Raw genomic sequence first — 15459 nt, 5'->3', positions numbered from 1 at the left:
TTCTCGTTACTGAACTGCGTGGAACTCAGCAAATACAACAAAGCGTTGAAAAAGGTTAGTAGTGAACGTGACTCACGAACAGATGAATCGGTGGGTCGGAGAGAAGGCAACATCTTGGTGCGGCGGGAGGCTTAAAACCTGCCGTCTATCATTCAGTAACGAAGGTATAAACTATGCCGCTCTGAAAACTTCTCCAAACGCTGCTTCCGGCCTTCAATGAGACCTGTGGCTCTCATCGAAGGTATTATGTGAACTTCTAGGACGCAATCGGGAGCCAGCTCTCCACTCACATACCTCTGTCCCGTAATTTGTGGCTATTACCTGCGTATCACCCGCTCTGCCCATGAACATCTGATGCCACGCACCTCCGAAAGCCTAACAAGGACTTGTCGAATGAATGCACGCGGAATTACTGCTCTATCGATCATCAAATATGGACCAACACGCGTAAGTAGGTGATCATAATGTTGAGGCTCATCAGTGCAAATTCTGGTATAGAATGACACTGAGAGTATAATATTTCCCAGGCCGGCTATTTAAATTATCTGGTGTCTTGGAAAGAGAAATGTACTTGAGAATCCCTACAACAATGTCATTGTGAGGCCTATTTTCACTTCAAAAAGACCTTTTCTACTGATGAAGCAATCAAGAAATTCAAAACAAATCAGAACACTATTCGGAATAAACAAATATTCTGTAGCACTGAAGGCAAAAATACTAAAAAGTTTATTTCGTATCCAACAGAGATCAGCCATAAGCTATGATTGGTTTATTGCTTATGTAACAGTTTGGCTAACGTAACATACTCAGAATGGGTGTCATCTAAACTACCAGCATATCACAAAGGCCAACACTGATCTCACTTTTAAACGATTTTTACTCACGGTGACTTTCCGATGAAAATCGGAGATAAAATGACATAAGGTTTAAAAAAGCCGAAAAATAGCGTGCCATTTTTCTCACAAAGGTATTCATAATTTTCTTCGCTCAAAAACAATAAGTGAGATTAAATATAAAAATGACTAATTTATTCGTAAAAAGATCACTAAATAAAGACTTCAATGAAGTATTTTACATTAACGAAGCATGGTGGAAGCAAAATTTCTAAAAAAATTTGATAATAAACCGGACTAAACGGAGCTGTTACTGTGCCTCCTCTGGCATTGGTTGGAAGCATCATAACTCGAACGACTGCGTCATACTTTTCCTTGTACAGTCACCACTTACTGTGAACATCAAGTAAACCAGTAAGTCTGCAGCACAACTACCTAGCCGTCTGTTCTGGGGACGAGCTGTTTCCAAGGATCGATCTTATAAACAAAAATCTTTGACCTTAATTACTGACCAAACCATTTTTAAAAGAAATGGAAGAGAAATTTTTGAAACATAGAAGTAAAGAACTATAATTATAATTTTGTTTCTGAAAATGAGTTTCGTGAAATCTAAGTTGCCATTTTCGGATCTTATGCAAGTATACCTGAGTACAGCTCCATCATACGTACAATATATAGTATTAAATCGCAACACGTCATTCTGGGGACATAAAAAACGTGACATGTATCCCTATGCCACTGCTTGGTCCGTGTACAAACGCTAACTCGGCTGTGATTAGCATCGGTAATCTTTGGCAACTTACGCCAACGTCCGCGGGCACCTGATTGTAGTTCTTTAGTCCGATGTGAGCGTCCATGCAAACAACATTTACGTTTCTCTGAGTACAGGAAGAATACCATACAACAGTCAACAGTGTCAGCAGAGAAACAGATGACGTAATGCCGTGTAATAAAGCACTCTCAACAAAAGCTGCCTGTCAAAGCTAGATTTTCATCAAATGTATTAGCTAATACTCAGCCAAGTGACTCAGAGATAATCATTGCTGAAATGGGCTAGTTATTGTCCTTTTAATCTCAGTATGTAATAGCAAGATGGTGCCGGTTTCATCATAGTATTTCTAAAGGGTAACTGCAATCAGTTTGACTGTGGTGTACAATAAGACAAATTTTGTGAAAACAGAAGGAAACATAACATATATTTCATCTGCTATTTGATATAATTATTTTATTACATTGTGATTGTTATGATGCTCTCAAGTGCAGTTTGCATAGTTAATATATACACTCATGTTCAGAAAAACAGAGCATCTTGAACAACTAGAGATTGAACGCTCATATTTACGGAACGTGTACGTTAGTATTTTCTGCTGAAATTATTAGCATTTCAGTCACCTCAATTCAGCAAGTGTCCTGTTCCCTATTGGGATCAGCCATGGTCCCTAATAACTTGTTCCATGCGTGATGGCATCGACGTAGGATGGCGTCCTGTGATACAGTCATCCATGCAGCATTCACATGGTTCCGAAGGTCATCTACGCTAATTGGCATTGGATCACAGGACTGCACCCTCCGTTTCTCCAGGTCCTACACATTTTCGACTGGTGACAAGTCTGATGATATGGTGGGCAGGGCAAAAATGTGACAACTGTGACACCAAGAAGGCAAGTGATGGTGCAGAAATACGTGGTCGTGCACTGTCTTGCTGAAAAATGGTGTCTCCATTGTTGTGCAGAGCCGCGAGGAGTGGCCACGTGGTTTAAGCGTCATGTCACGGACTGCGCGGCCTCTCCCGCCGGGGTTTCGAGTCCTCCCTCGGGCATGGGCGTGTGTCTTGTTCTTAGCATAAGTTAGTTTAAGTAGAGTGTAAGTCTAGGGACCGATGACCTAAGCAGTTTGGTCCTTTAAAAATTCACACACATTTGAACATTTCTTTGTTGTGGAGAAAAGGTGTGGTTACGAGTCACGGACTATCATTCACGTAGGCCAAACTGTTCACAGTGCCCTGGACACGCACCAATTGTGATTTGTGGTTGTACCAAATAGCGTCCAACCCATAAGGCCTTGACATGGCCCTGTACGTCTTTTGTTAACGCAGTCACTATGATGTCGCTCCTCCTGTCTGTAGGGAACCACAATGGGCCATAATTTTCATACAAAGAGAACCTGGATTCGTACGGACACACTATCTGATACCATTCCTGTCCCCAGTGCGGTCGTTCCGTACACCGTTGCTGTCTAGCATCCATCTGCACAGTCGTCAAAGGCAGACCGAGAAGTTGACGACGTGCACGTGCCCCATGTCGTATTAAACGGCGACGGACTGTCATTCCTGATAGAGTATGATATAGTGTATGATGTGTTTCACTGTTGCACCAGAGCCGAAGAGGACGCAGATATGTCGAATGAGGTGTTGATCTTCTTGGGGGGTAGTCTGGGTGATGCAACCTGACCAATTTCGTCGTGTACTACGGCCTCCCGTGAACCATTCGACACACACACACTGCACTGCCGAAACACTTTGCCTCAAACGATCTGCAATTTCCCGGATGGATGCATCTCATTCTTTCATGTCAATAATGCGCCTTATTTCAAACTCGCTGATCTGAGGGTACGGTTAGCACTTATATCTGCGAGGCAACCTGTATGTCTGGTAAAGTCACACTGATCAGTTACCTTCAGTTTATAGCGACGAGGGGAGCCGCAGGTACATTTTACTCATCTCTGGTATTGTGCTGCGATATCGATATTGACCTCGAACCGGCTGGGTGAGATTGTTCAAATCCCAGATCGTTTCTTTACGTGATCTGGGGTTCAAATGCTAATCATTTCAGCAGAACATACTAATGTACGTGCCCTGTGAATATGAACGTCCTATCTCTAGTTGTTGAAGGTGTTTTGTGTTTTCGTAAACATAGGCATATAATTAATTTAACTGAAGACGTGAACTGCAGTTAGTGCTCGGGTGGGCACTGGACTAGAGTATTCCATGCAGCTGTGTTACCTGTACTGCAACGCAGGTGTAATGGCTAGCACACTTCATGAATAAGCAAGGAGACTGGGATTAAAGTCCCACCTATAACACAAAATTATAATTCATTTCTTCAGATCATAACGTTATAACAGAAATTAGTTTATCAAGAACAAAATATAAAAATGCTACAAATTAAGTGGGTAAATGTAACACAGACGTCTACAATTAATTTCAGATTGACAGAAAGTGCAAAGTGGCAAAGCAGTAGTGTGTCTAAGGAGTATGCCAAAGCTTGAGCATTATTCGTGAAATTAGGTGTTACATTGGAACTGACCCATTTTTACACTTTCTTTGCATGTACAGAAATGGCACGACATCTAGTTTCGCGTTGAATTTTCATTATTCACTACAATACTGTATGTTACAATATGATAGTACAGAACTACTGCTTCGTGTTTTATTTTAATAAACATTTGTATTGATATACTGGCTATTTCAAGAATTACATCTAACATGAAAGCTAACAAAATGACATATTATCTGGCAACCAGGGTGATGTATAACTATGAAAACAGCTACAGTCCCACACAAGAAGGTTGAAATGAAATCAAGTCTGCGTGCTGGTCTGGATGAAGAATTCGATATGTTTGAAGAACTCTGCTTGCACTCTGCTAAAACAATAAACAGATGAATTCATTTCCATGTAATCGCAGAACAATTAGAGAAGCTATGAGCGAGATGCAGCACTAAATATGATTTCGTATTAGATGAAAAATGGATGGTCAGACTAGTAGCCAAATGATGAAATATGTTTTCAGCCATATTTTAACAAACGGACTGCCTTCTTCACCTGTTATGGCTTGTTACTTCTTCAGACAAATTTTACGAGGGTTATCATACCCAATATGTTGTTGTTATTGTTGTTGTTGTTGTCTTCAGTCCTGAGACTGATTTGATGCAGCTCTCCATGCTACTCTATCCTGTGCAAGCTTTTTCATCTCCCAGTACCTACTGCAACCTACATCCTTCTGAATCTGCTTAGTGTATTCATCTCTTGGTCTCCCTCTACGATTTTTACCCTCCATACCCAATATGTACCGAAAGAAAACTTTTAAGAACTTATAACGAACTTCTCGGTGGACGTTGGGACATTGTCAGAATGAAACAAAAACGAGAAGACGAGGTTGCTGTTGGCCAGAAGTGGACAAAGAAGTTGAGGAAGTGCTATCACAATGTGAACGCTGAAAATGGCAAAACCAAATACCAAAAAGGACTTTCAAAACTAGACTCATGAAAGACAACCATGGGGAGAAATTCACAGTGATTACGCTGGGCCATTTTGAAAATATACATTTGACAAGATGGCAACAAACGGTTCAAATGGCTCTGAGCACTATGCGACTTAACTTCTGAGGTCATCAGTCGCCTAGAACTTAGAACTAATTAAACCTAACTAACCTAAGGACATCATACACATCCATGCCCAAAGCTAGATTCGAACCGGCGACCGTAGCGGCCGCTCGGCTCCAGACTGTAGCGCCTAGAACTGCTCGGCCACTTCGGCCGGCAAGATGGCAACAACTTCAGACGCCAAAATAGTGGCACTCAAAGAATACTTGCCGCAGTAGTCCCCAAGAACACAGTTTCTGACAATGGGACACAATTTGGATAAGAGAAATTGAAAGATTTATGTGGAAACATGACTACATCTCTGTTTCACTCTATTTCAAATTCTGAAGCAGAAAGATCTGTCAGGACTTAGAGGAAGCCTTGAAGGAGGCTAATTGGTAAGGAGAAGAACATGGAACATGCTACATAGAGAATACTGATTACTTATCGCACAACTCCAAATCCAAAAAGTGTAGAATTACCTGTCAAACTATTTCATGGCAGTCAGCCAAGGATCACATGGTCACTGATCATCCAATCGTAAGAGGAGGCAAAGCTAAAGACGAGTCTACAATCTCAAATTAGTTATCAAGCGTATATCAAAAATTTCTCAATCAATTTCTCAAGTGGATAACAATGGATCATTGGCAATGTAATGTAAAAGTTTTGAAATAGGCTATGTATTATGAAACTGCGTCATGGAATCGTCAAACGGCATTAAAACCAACTAATAAATGCCGCAGAATAATAGACAACACAGAACAGGAGAAGGATTGAAGTTAATTCAACTGCCTCCTGTGCCATCAGTAAAACAGGATGAAAATGAGCCCCAGGATATCTGAGAAACCGAACTAGGAAACATACAGACTGAGCGGAAATCTGTCGAACTTAGAAGGTCAACAGGATTCGTCGAAATGCGTCTAGCTAGAGTCCTTCCTAACATTAACAAGGGAGTAAATGTTATATGAGAATTTTTATACATTTTAAAAGAACTTCTATGCAAGTAAAGAAGTACCATACTCGGTTTTGTATTCGTTTGTCGTTATGTACTACGTTCTGGTATGTTTCAGTATGATTGTACAGGATTATTTCTCACCATTTTCTATTAATAAACTTGTATATCTATATATCAGTTATTTCAGAAACTACAATTAACATGGCAGGAAAGCTACAAGACGCTACATTCAGGTAAATTGCTGAAACCTTTGGAGAAAAAAATGCAGCAGCTACATGTACGTCACGAGCTCAGATGACATGCTAGCAAAGAAGACAATAATGAAAGGAGGCAAGGAATATTTCGAGGTAACTAATAAAGACGAGGTGATGCCAAATATCACGGAAAGGGAGAAGATAGCACATCCAAGATGAGACGGTGTATAAGAATAATTAGACCTAAACTGAATAAAGGCATCTGGAGTAGACCACAATTCTTCACAGTTATTAATGTCCTTGGGGGCAGCAACATGACAAAACGGGTTAACGTGGTAGGCCGTATGTGAGAGACAGGGAAACAGTCTCAAATTCCAAGAAAAATTTAATATTACCAGTGCCAAAGCCAGGGGTCAGTAGTCCCTAGCTACCAGTTTAAATCGTCGTGCTTGCAAAATACTACCAGTAACTATGATAGAAGAGAGGAATGACTGGTAGAGGCTGAGCTGGAGCATTATCAAAATGCTTTCCGAAGAAATGTAGAAACAGCTGAGGCATTATTGACTGTAAAATTTATTTAGAAGGCGACCTGAAGAAAGACAAACCCAAATTTAATGCCTTTAAGGATTTTCAAAATGTGTTTGATGACTTTATTTGAAATTCTTAATTTACCAGGGATAAAATGCGTGGAGCGGAATGTCACCTATAACTTGACCAGAAATCTGACTGCAGTCATGCGATTCGAGAAATATGTGGTAACTGAAAGACGGGTGATCAAGGTGGTAGAGTATCGGCCTTGATAATCAATCTTTGCATTAAACAATCAGTACAGGAAACTAGGAAAATAAAGACAGGGAACCGAAGCTTTTTCAACGACCTTTTCATTGTGATTGAGACAGGAAAGTATTCGGAAGTGCAGTTGAATGTAACGGATATTTTCTGAAAGGAAGTGCTTGATGTTATGGTATGTCGTTAGAAAACTGGTTGGACGCGGCTGTGCACGGTAGCCCACCCTCTGCAATTCTCTTCATCTCTGCGTAACTACCGCAGCCCACATCCATTTGAAGCTGCTTACTGCATTCAATTGATGACTCAGGGTATCTCCTATCAACCGATACCTACCTTTACTCGAGTTATGTCATAAATTTCTTTATTCTTTAGTTCAATTCAGCATCTCTGTCAAGGTTATTCGATCTAATCTCAAGCACTCTTCTGCATTATCATATTTCGAAATTTCCTGTTGTCTACTTATGTGGGCTCCTTGTCGTCCAGTTTCACTTCAGTACAAGGCTGCTACATCCCAACATTTAAATTTATAAGAGATTGTAAGATGACTGTTAACAAAAGTACAACAAGGCTGATGGAGTGTCGCCAAATTAAGTCAGGTATTGATGAGGGAATTATATTAGAAAAGGAGACGCTGAAGGTAGAAAGTCAGTTTTGCTACTGAGGCAGCAAATGAGCTGACGATGATGGAAGTGAAGATGATGTAAATTGCGGACTGGCAATATGAGGGAAAGCTTTTCTGAAAAAGGGAGACGTGTTAATATCGATTAGGAAGTCATTTCTGAAATTATCCTTGGACTGGAGAGTATATTCAGTATGGAGATTATCCCTAATGGAAAGTGGACCATAAATGAAATTAGTTGCTTAAGAAGAATGCTGAAGACAGAATAGGTGGATAGGATAACTAATGGTGGTGGTGGTCGTTAGTGTTTAACGTCCCGTCGACAACGATGTCATTAGAGACGGAGCGCAAGCTCGGGTTAGGGAAGGATCGGGAAGGAAATCGGCCGTGCCCTTTCAAAGGAACCATCCCGGCATTTGCCTGAAACGATTTAGGGAAATCACGGAAAACCTAAATCAGGATGGCCGGAGACGGGATTGAACCGTCGTCCTCCCGAATATGAGTCCAGTGTGCTAACCACTGCGCCACCTCGCTCGGTGATAACTAATGAAGAGGTAGTGAATCGAGAGGGGAAGAAAAGTTGTTTCCTACACAACTTGACCAGAAGATGGGTCAAGTGTGTCAACCAGCCTGTGGAAGCTTTTTAGGATGGTTTTCCTTCTGCCTCGGTGAATTCGGGCTGGTTCCTCTTATTCCGCCTCAGTTATACTATGTCGGCGATTGATCCATGTACGTGTATACGAGGCCAACATTAGGGTTACACTCGTCTGGTGTGAGACTTTCTTCAGGGAAGAAGAATGGGCGGAGGGGGGGGGGGGGGGGGGGGGACCGGTCCACTGGGGACCGAACCGCACAATAACCCTAGGTTCGTGGGTTCGGTGTGGGGTGGCGGTAGGGCGGGTGGACTGCTGTGGCCTGTTGTGGGGTTATGGACCATTTTGGGCTACGGCAAGACGGAGCGTCTCTGTCATTTCTAGGTCCCCAGTTCAATACACAATTCACACACGTCAAACTAGTCTTTGGATTAAGGATCACAAACATCAGATTCTGAAACGAGGTACTATGTCAAACTATTCACTACATTAACTTTTTACCAAATGGAGCATAACAAACTGCTTACCCTACACTCAAAATGTTTTCTAGCCCTTGAGAACACATTTAATCCATTAACACATAAACAGTTTACACCTTGAGCCGTAAAAATTGTTCAGTACAGATTACAAAATATTTTTGGTCCTGGATGTCTTCGGATGAAGTGCAGGGATAGATGGAAGTCAGAGGGCGGCATATCTGATGATTACAAAGAATGTTCCAATCAATTGGCGACACACCTCAATAGATAGATGCAGTGTGCTTCATTTGACCTCATACTTTTCACTTTAAGCTACCCGGTAAGTCCAGTAATGTATTCGTTATTATTGTTTCATCCTTTTCAATATAATTATTGAAATTCCTATTACATCCGACGAAACTCTGACTACAACCTTTCGGACAGGCGAAATGTACGAGGGGCGTTCGGTAATTAACGCAATGTAATTAATGCCATTAACGCAACACATGTTCTTTCTCAACCAGTTTCTGTTGAAAAAATGCAGAATATGTTGTAAGACAAGCTGAAATATTCGCGCTTCAGGCCCTATAGTTTCTTGAATTTCTGATACGTGGCGGCACTATACGTAGCCTTCAAAGTCGTGTGTGTTACGGACATGATTTCCAAGCAGAGAGTTGTCCCCGAGTGTCGTTTTGTTAGAAACCAGAGTACCATAGATATTCGTAGGCGTTTGCAGAAGGGCTACGGAGACCTGGTAGTGAACATGCACGACGAGTCTTTAGGCGAGACGTCTGCCATCATCGTAGCAAGGTCGCGCAAACTCCTCTGAACTTCCTCATCTACCCTGCAGCCAGAATCTCGTACCCTGCCACTTCCATCTGTGTGTGTTCAAATGTGCGTGAAATCTTATGGGACTTAACTGCTAAGGTCATCAGTCCCCAAGCTTACACACAACTTTTTTTTTTTTTTTTTTTTTTTTTTGTCATCAGTCTACTGACTGGTTTGATGCGGCCCGCCACGAATTCCTTTCCTGTGCTAACCTCTTCATCTCAGAGTAGCACTTGCAACCTACGTCCTCAATTATTTGCTTGACGTATTCCAATCTCTGTCTTCTCTGTCTTCCTCTACAGTTTTTGCCCTCTACAGCTCCCTCTAGTACCACGGAAGTCATTCCCTCATGTCTTAACAGATGTCCTATCATCCTGTCCCTTCTCCTTATCAGTGTTTTCAACATATTCCTTTCCTCTCCGATTCTGCATAGAACCTCCTCATTCCTTACCTTATCAGTCCACCTAATTTTCAACATTCGTCTATAGCACCACATCTCAAATGCTTCGATTCTCTTCTGTTCCGGTTTTCCCACAGTCCATGTTTCACTACAATACAATGCTGTACTCCAGACGTACATCCTCAGAATTTTATAAGGACAGCAGCGCTGACCTTCGGCCCTGTATTCTGAATAGCAAAAGCAAAAATTCTTACCTCAATAAAAACCGCAACTATTTTTGCTCTTATTTATCGACACAGCTTCGTGCAATGCTGGCGTATATATTTTTTTGATTCTTGGAAGCAATGGTAATGCATTGGAAAAATTCTTTAAATTGAAATGAATGCTTTTTCTTCAAAAGAGTGGAAAAATTCTTTAAATTGAAATGAATACTTTTCTTTAAAAAAGTTACTTTATAAAAATTATTATTGGGGCTTTTTTCTGAACAAATTAAATTACAATTAACATACATTATTAAATATGCGCAATCCTGCTTCTTTACCTTCTACAACAATACTCATCGTCCAGGATCCTGACCAGAGTCGCGACCAGAGCACACAGCCGACACATGCCGACTCCCGCAGACTACTACCGTCCACTCGCTACTGTATCCGACTGACTACTACTGCAGACAGACTCCGACTGACTTCTACTGTCGACTCGCGCAGACTAGCGCAGACTCGCGACAAGCAACAACTAACGATAAACTACTCTCTGGTCAGAGATTCTGTCATGCCTCGCCCATCGCCGGCGAAGCATACACCTTACACTGTCTTCCTCTACAGTTTTAGCCCTCTACAGCTCCCTCTAGTAACATGGAAGTCATTCCCTCATGTCTTAGCAGATGTCCTATCATCCTGTCCCTTCTCCGTATCAGTGTTTTCCACATATTCCTTTCCTCTCCGATTCTGCGTAGAACCTCCTCATTCCTTACCTTATCAATCCACCTAATTTTCAACATTCGTCTATAGCACCACATCTCAAATGCTTCGATTCTCTTCTATTCCGGTTTTCCCACAGTCCATATTTCACTACAATACAGTGCTGTACTCCAGACGTACATCCTCAGAAATTTCTTCCTCAAATTAAGGCCGGTATTTGATATTAGTAGACTTCTCTTGGCCAGAAATGCCTTTTTTGCCATAGCGAGTCTGCTTTTGACGTCCTCCTTGCTCCGTCCGTCATTGGTTATTTTACTGCCTAGGAAGCAGAATTCCTTAACTTCATTGACTTCGTGACCATCAATCCTGATGTTAAGTTTCTCGCTCTTCTCATTTCTACTACTCCTCATTACCTTCGTCTTTCTCCGATTTACTCTCAACCCATACTGTGTACTCATTAGACTGTTCATTCCGTTCAGCAGATCATTTAATTCTTCTTCATTTTCACTCAGGATAGCAATGTCATCAGCGAATCGTTTCATTGATATCCTTTCACCTTGTATTTTAATTCCACTCCTGTACCTTTCTTTTATTTCTATCATTGCTTCCTCGATGTACAGATTGAAGAGTAGGGGCGAAAGGCTACAGCCTTGTCTTACACCCTTCTTAATACGAGCACTTCGTTCTTGATCGTCCACTCTTATTATTCCCTCTTGGTTGTTGTACATATTGTATATGACCCGTCTCTCCCTATAGCTTACCCCTACACCATTTTATATTGTCGAACGCTTTTTCCGGGTCGACAAAGCCTATGAAAGTGTCTTGATTTTTCTTTAGCCTTGCTTCCGTTATTAGCCGTAACGTCAGAATTGCCTCTCTCGTCTCTTTACTTTTCCTAAAGCCAAACTGATCGTCACCTAGCGCATTCTCAATTTTCTTTTCCATTCTTCTACATCTACATCTACATTTATACTCCGCAAGCCACCCAACGGTGTGTGGCGGAGGGCACTTTACGTGCCACTGTCATTACCTCCCTTTCCTGTTCCAGTCGCGTATGGTTCGCGGGAAGAACGACTGTCTGAAAGCCTCCGTGCGCGCTCTAATCTCTCTAATTTTACATTCGTGATCTCCTCGGGAGGTATAAGTAGGGTGAAGCAATATATTCGATACCTCATCCAGAAACGCACCCTCTCGAAACCTGGCGAGCAAGCTACACCGCGATGCAGAGCGCCTCTCTTGCAGAGTCTGCCACTTGAGTTTATTAAACATCTCCGTAACACTATCACGGTTACCAAATAACCCTGTGACGAAACGCGCCGCTCTTCTTTGGATCTTCTTTATCTTCTCCATCAGACCGATCTGGTACGGATCCCACACTGATGAGCAATACTCAAGTATAGGTCGAACGAGTGTTTTGTAAGCCACCTCCTTTGTTGATGGACTACATTTTCTAAGCACTCTCCCAATGAATCTCAACCTGGTACCCGCCTTACCAACAATTAATTTTATATGATCATTCCACTTCAAATCGTTCCGCATGCATACTCCCAGATATTTTACAGAAGTAACTGCTACCAGTGTTTGTTCCGTTATCATATAATCGTACAATAAAGGATCCTTCTTTCTATGTATTCGCAATACATTACATTTGTCTATGTTAAGGGTCAGTTGCCACTCCCTGCACCAAGAGCCTATCCGCTGCAGATCTTCCTGCATTTCGCTACAATTTTCTAATGCTGCAACTTCTCTGTATACTACAGCATCATCCGCGAAAAGCCGCATGGAACTTCCGACACTATCTACTAAGTCATTTATATATATTGTGAAAAGCAATGGTCCCATAAGACTCCCCTGTGGTACGCCAGAGGTTACTTTAACGTCTGTAGACGTCTCTCCATTGATAACAACATGCTGTGTTCTGTTTGCTAAATACTCTTCAATCCAGCCACACAGCTGGTCTGATATTCCGTAGGCTCTTACTTTGTTTATCAGGCGACAGTGCGGAACTGTATCGAACGCCTTCCGGAAGTCAAGAAAAATAGCATCTACCTGGGAGCCTGTATCTAATATTTTCTGTGTCTCATGAACAAATAAAGCGAGTTGGGTCTCACACGATAGCTGTTTCCGGAATCCATGTTGATTCCTACATAATAGATTCTGGGTTTCCAAAAACGACATGATACTCGAGCAAAAAACATGTTCTAAAATTCTACAACAGATCGAAGTCAGAGATATAGGTCTATAGTTTTGCGCATCTGCTCGACGACCCTTCTTGAAGACTGGGACTATCTGTGCTCTTTTCCAATCATTTGGAACCCTCCGTTCCTCTAGAGACTTGCGGTACACGGCTGTTAGAAGGGGGGCAAGTTCTTTCGCGTACTCTGTGTAGAATCGAATCGGTATCCCGTCAGGTCGAGTGGACTTTCCTCTATTGAGTGATTCCAGTTGCTTTTCTATTCCTTGGACACTTATTTCGATGTCAGCCATTTTTTCGTTTGTGCGAGGATTTAGAGAAGGAACTGCAGTGCGGTCTTCCTCTGTGAAACAGCTTTGGAGAAAGGTGTTTAGTATTTCAGCTTTACGCGTGTCATCCTCTGTTTCAATGCCATCATCACCCCTTAGTGTCTGGATATGCTGTTTCGAGCCACTTACTGATTTAACGTAAGACCAGAACTTCCTAGGATTTTCTGTCAAGTCGGTACATAGAATTTTACTTTCGAATTCACTGAACGCTTCACGCATAGCCCTCCTTACGCTAACTTTGACATCGTTTAGCTTCTGTTTGTCTGAGTGGTTTTGGCTGCGTTTAAATTTGGAGTGGAGCTCTCTTTGCTTTCGCAGTAGTTTCCTAACTTTGTTGTTGTACCACGGTGGGTTTTTCCCGTCCCTCACAGTTTTACTCGCACGTACCTGTCTAAAACGCATTTTACGATTGCCTTGAACTTTTTCCATAAACACTCAACATTGTCAGTGTCGGAAGAGAAATTTCTGTATATTATTCTTGTAAGCAGCTTCGATGCATGAGCTGTTAAGCTGATTGTGCGATAATTCTCGCACTTATCAGCTCTTGCCGTCTTCGCACTTGTGTGGATGATGCTTTTCCGAAAGTCAGATGGTATATCGCCATACTCATATATTCTACACACCAACGTGAATAGCCGTTTTGTTGCCACTTCCCCCAATGATTTTAGAAATTCTGTTGGAATGTTATCTATCCCTTCTACCTTATTTGACCGTAAGTCCTCCAAAGCTCTTTTAAATTCCGATTCGAATACTGGATCCCCTATCTCTTCTAAATCGACTCCTGTTTCTTCTTCTATCACATCAGACAAATCTTCACCCTCATAGAGGCTTTCAATGTATTCTTTCCACCTATCTGCTCTCTCCTCTGCATTTAACAGTGGAATTCCGTTGCACTCTTAATGTTACCACCGCTGCTTTTAATGTCACCAAAGGTTGTTTTGACATTCCTGTATGCCGAGTCTGTCCTTCCGACAATCATATCTTTTTCGATGTCTTCACAATTTTCCTGCAGCCATTTCGTCTTAGCTTCCCTGCACTTCCTATTTATTTCATTCCTCAGCGACTTGTATTTCTGTATTCCTGATTTTCCCGGAACATGTTTGTACTTCCTCCTTTCATCAATCAACTGAAGTATTTCTTCTGTTACCCATGGTTTCTTCGCAGTTACCTTTTTTGTACCTATGTTTTCCTTCCCAACTTCTGTGATGGCCCTTTTTAGAGATGTCCATTCCTCTTCAACTGTACTGCCTACTGCGCTATTCCTTATTGCTGTATCTATAGCGTTAGAGAACTTCACACGTATCTCGTCATTCGTTAGTACTTCCGTATCCCACTTCTTTGCGTATTGATTCTGCCTGACTAATGTCTTGAACTTCAGCCTACTCTTCATCACTACTATATTGTGATCTGAGTTTATATCTGCTCCTGGGTATGTCTTACAATCCAGTAACTGATTTCGATATCTCTGTCTGACCATGATGTAATCTACACTCCTGGAAATGGAAAAAAGAACACATTGACACCGGTGTGTCAGACCCACCATACTTGCTCCGGACACTGCGAGAGGGCTGTACAAGCAATGATCACACGCACGGCACAGCGGACACACCAGGAACCGCGGTGTTGGCCGTCGAATGGCGCTAGCTGCGCAGCATTTGTGCACCGCCGCCGTCAGTGTCAGCCAGTTTGCCGTGGCATACGGAGCTCCATCGCAGTCTTTAACACTGGTAGCATGCCGCGACAGCGTGGACGTGAACCGTATGTGTAGTTGACGGACTTTGAGCGAGGGCGTATAGTGGGCATACGGGAGGCCGGGTGGACGTACCGCCGAATTGCTCAACACGTGGGGCGTGAGGTCTCCACAGTACATCGATGTTGTCACCAGTGGTCGGCGGAAGGTGCACGTGCCCGTCGACCTGGGACCGGACCGCAGCGACGCACGGATGCACGCCAAGACCGTAGGATCCTACGCAGTGCCGTAGGGGAC

The sequence above is a fragment of the Schistocerca piceifrons genome, chromosome 7 (assembly GCF_021461385.2).
Source record: "Schistocerca piceifrons isolate TAMUIC-IGC-003096 chromosome 7, iqSchPice1.1, whole genome shotgun sequence".
NCBI lineage: Eukaryota > Metazoa > Arthropoda > Insecta > Orthoptera > Acrididae > Schistocerca > Schistocerca piceifrons.
This window is presented reverse-complemented; position numbering follows the sequence as displayed.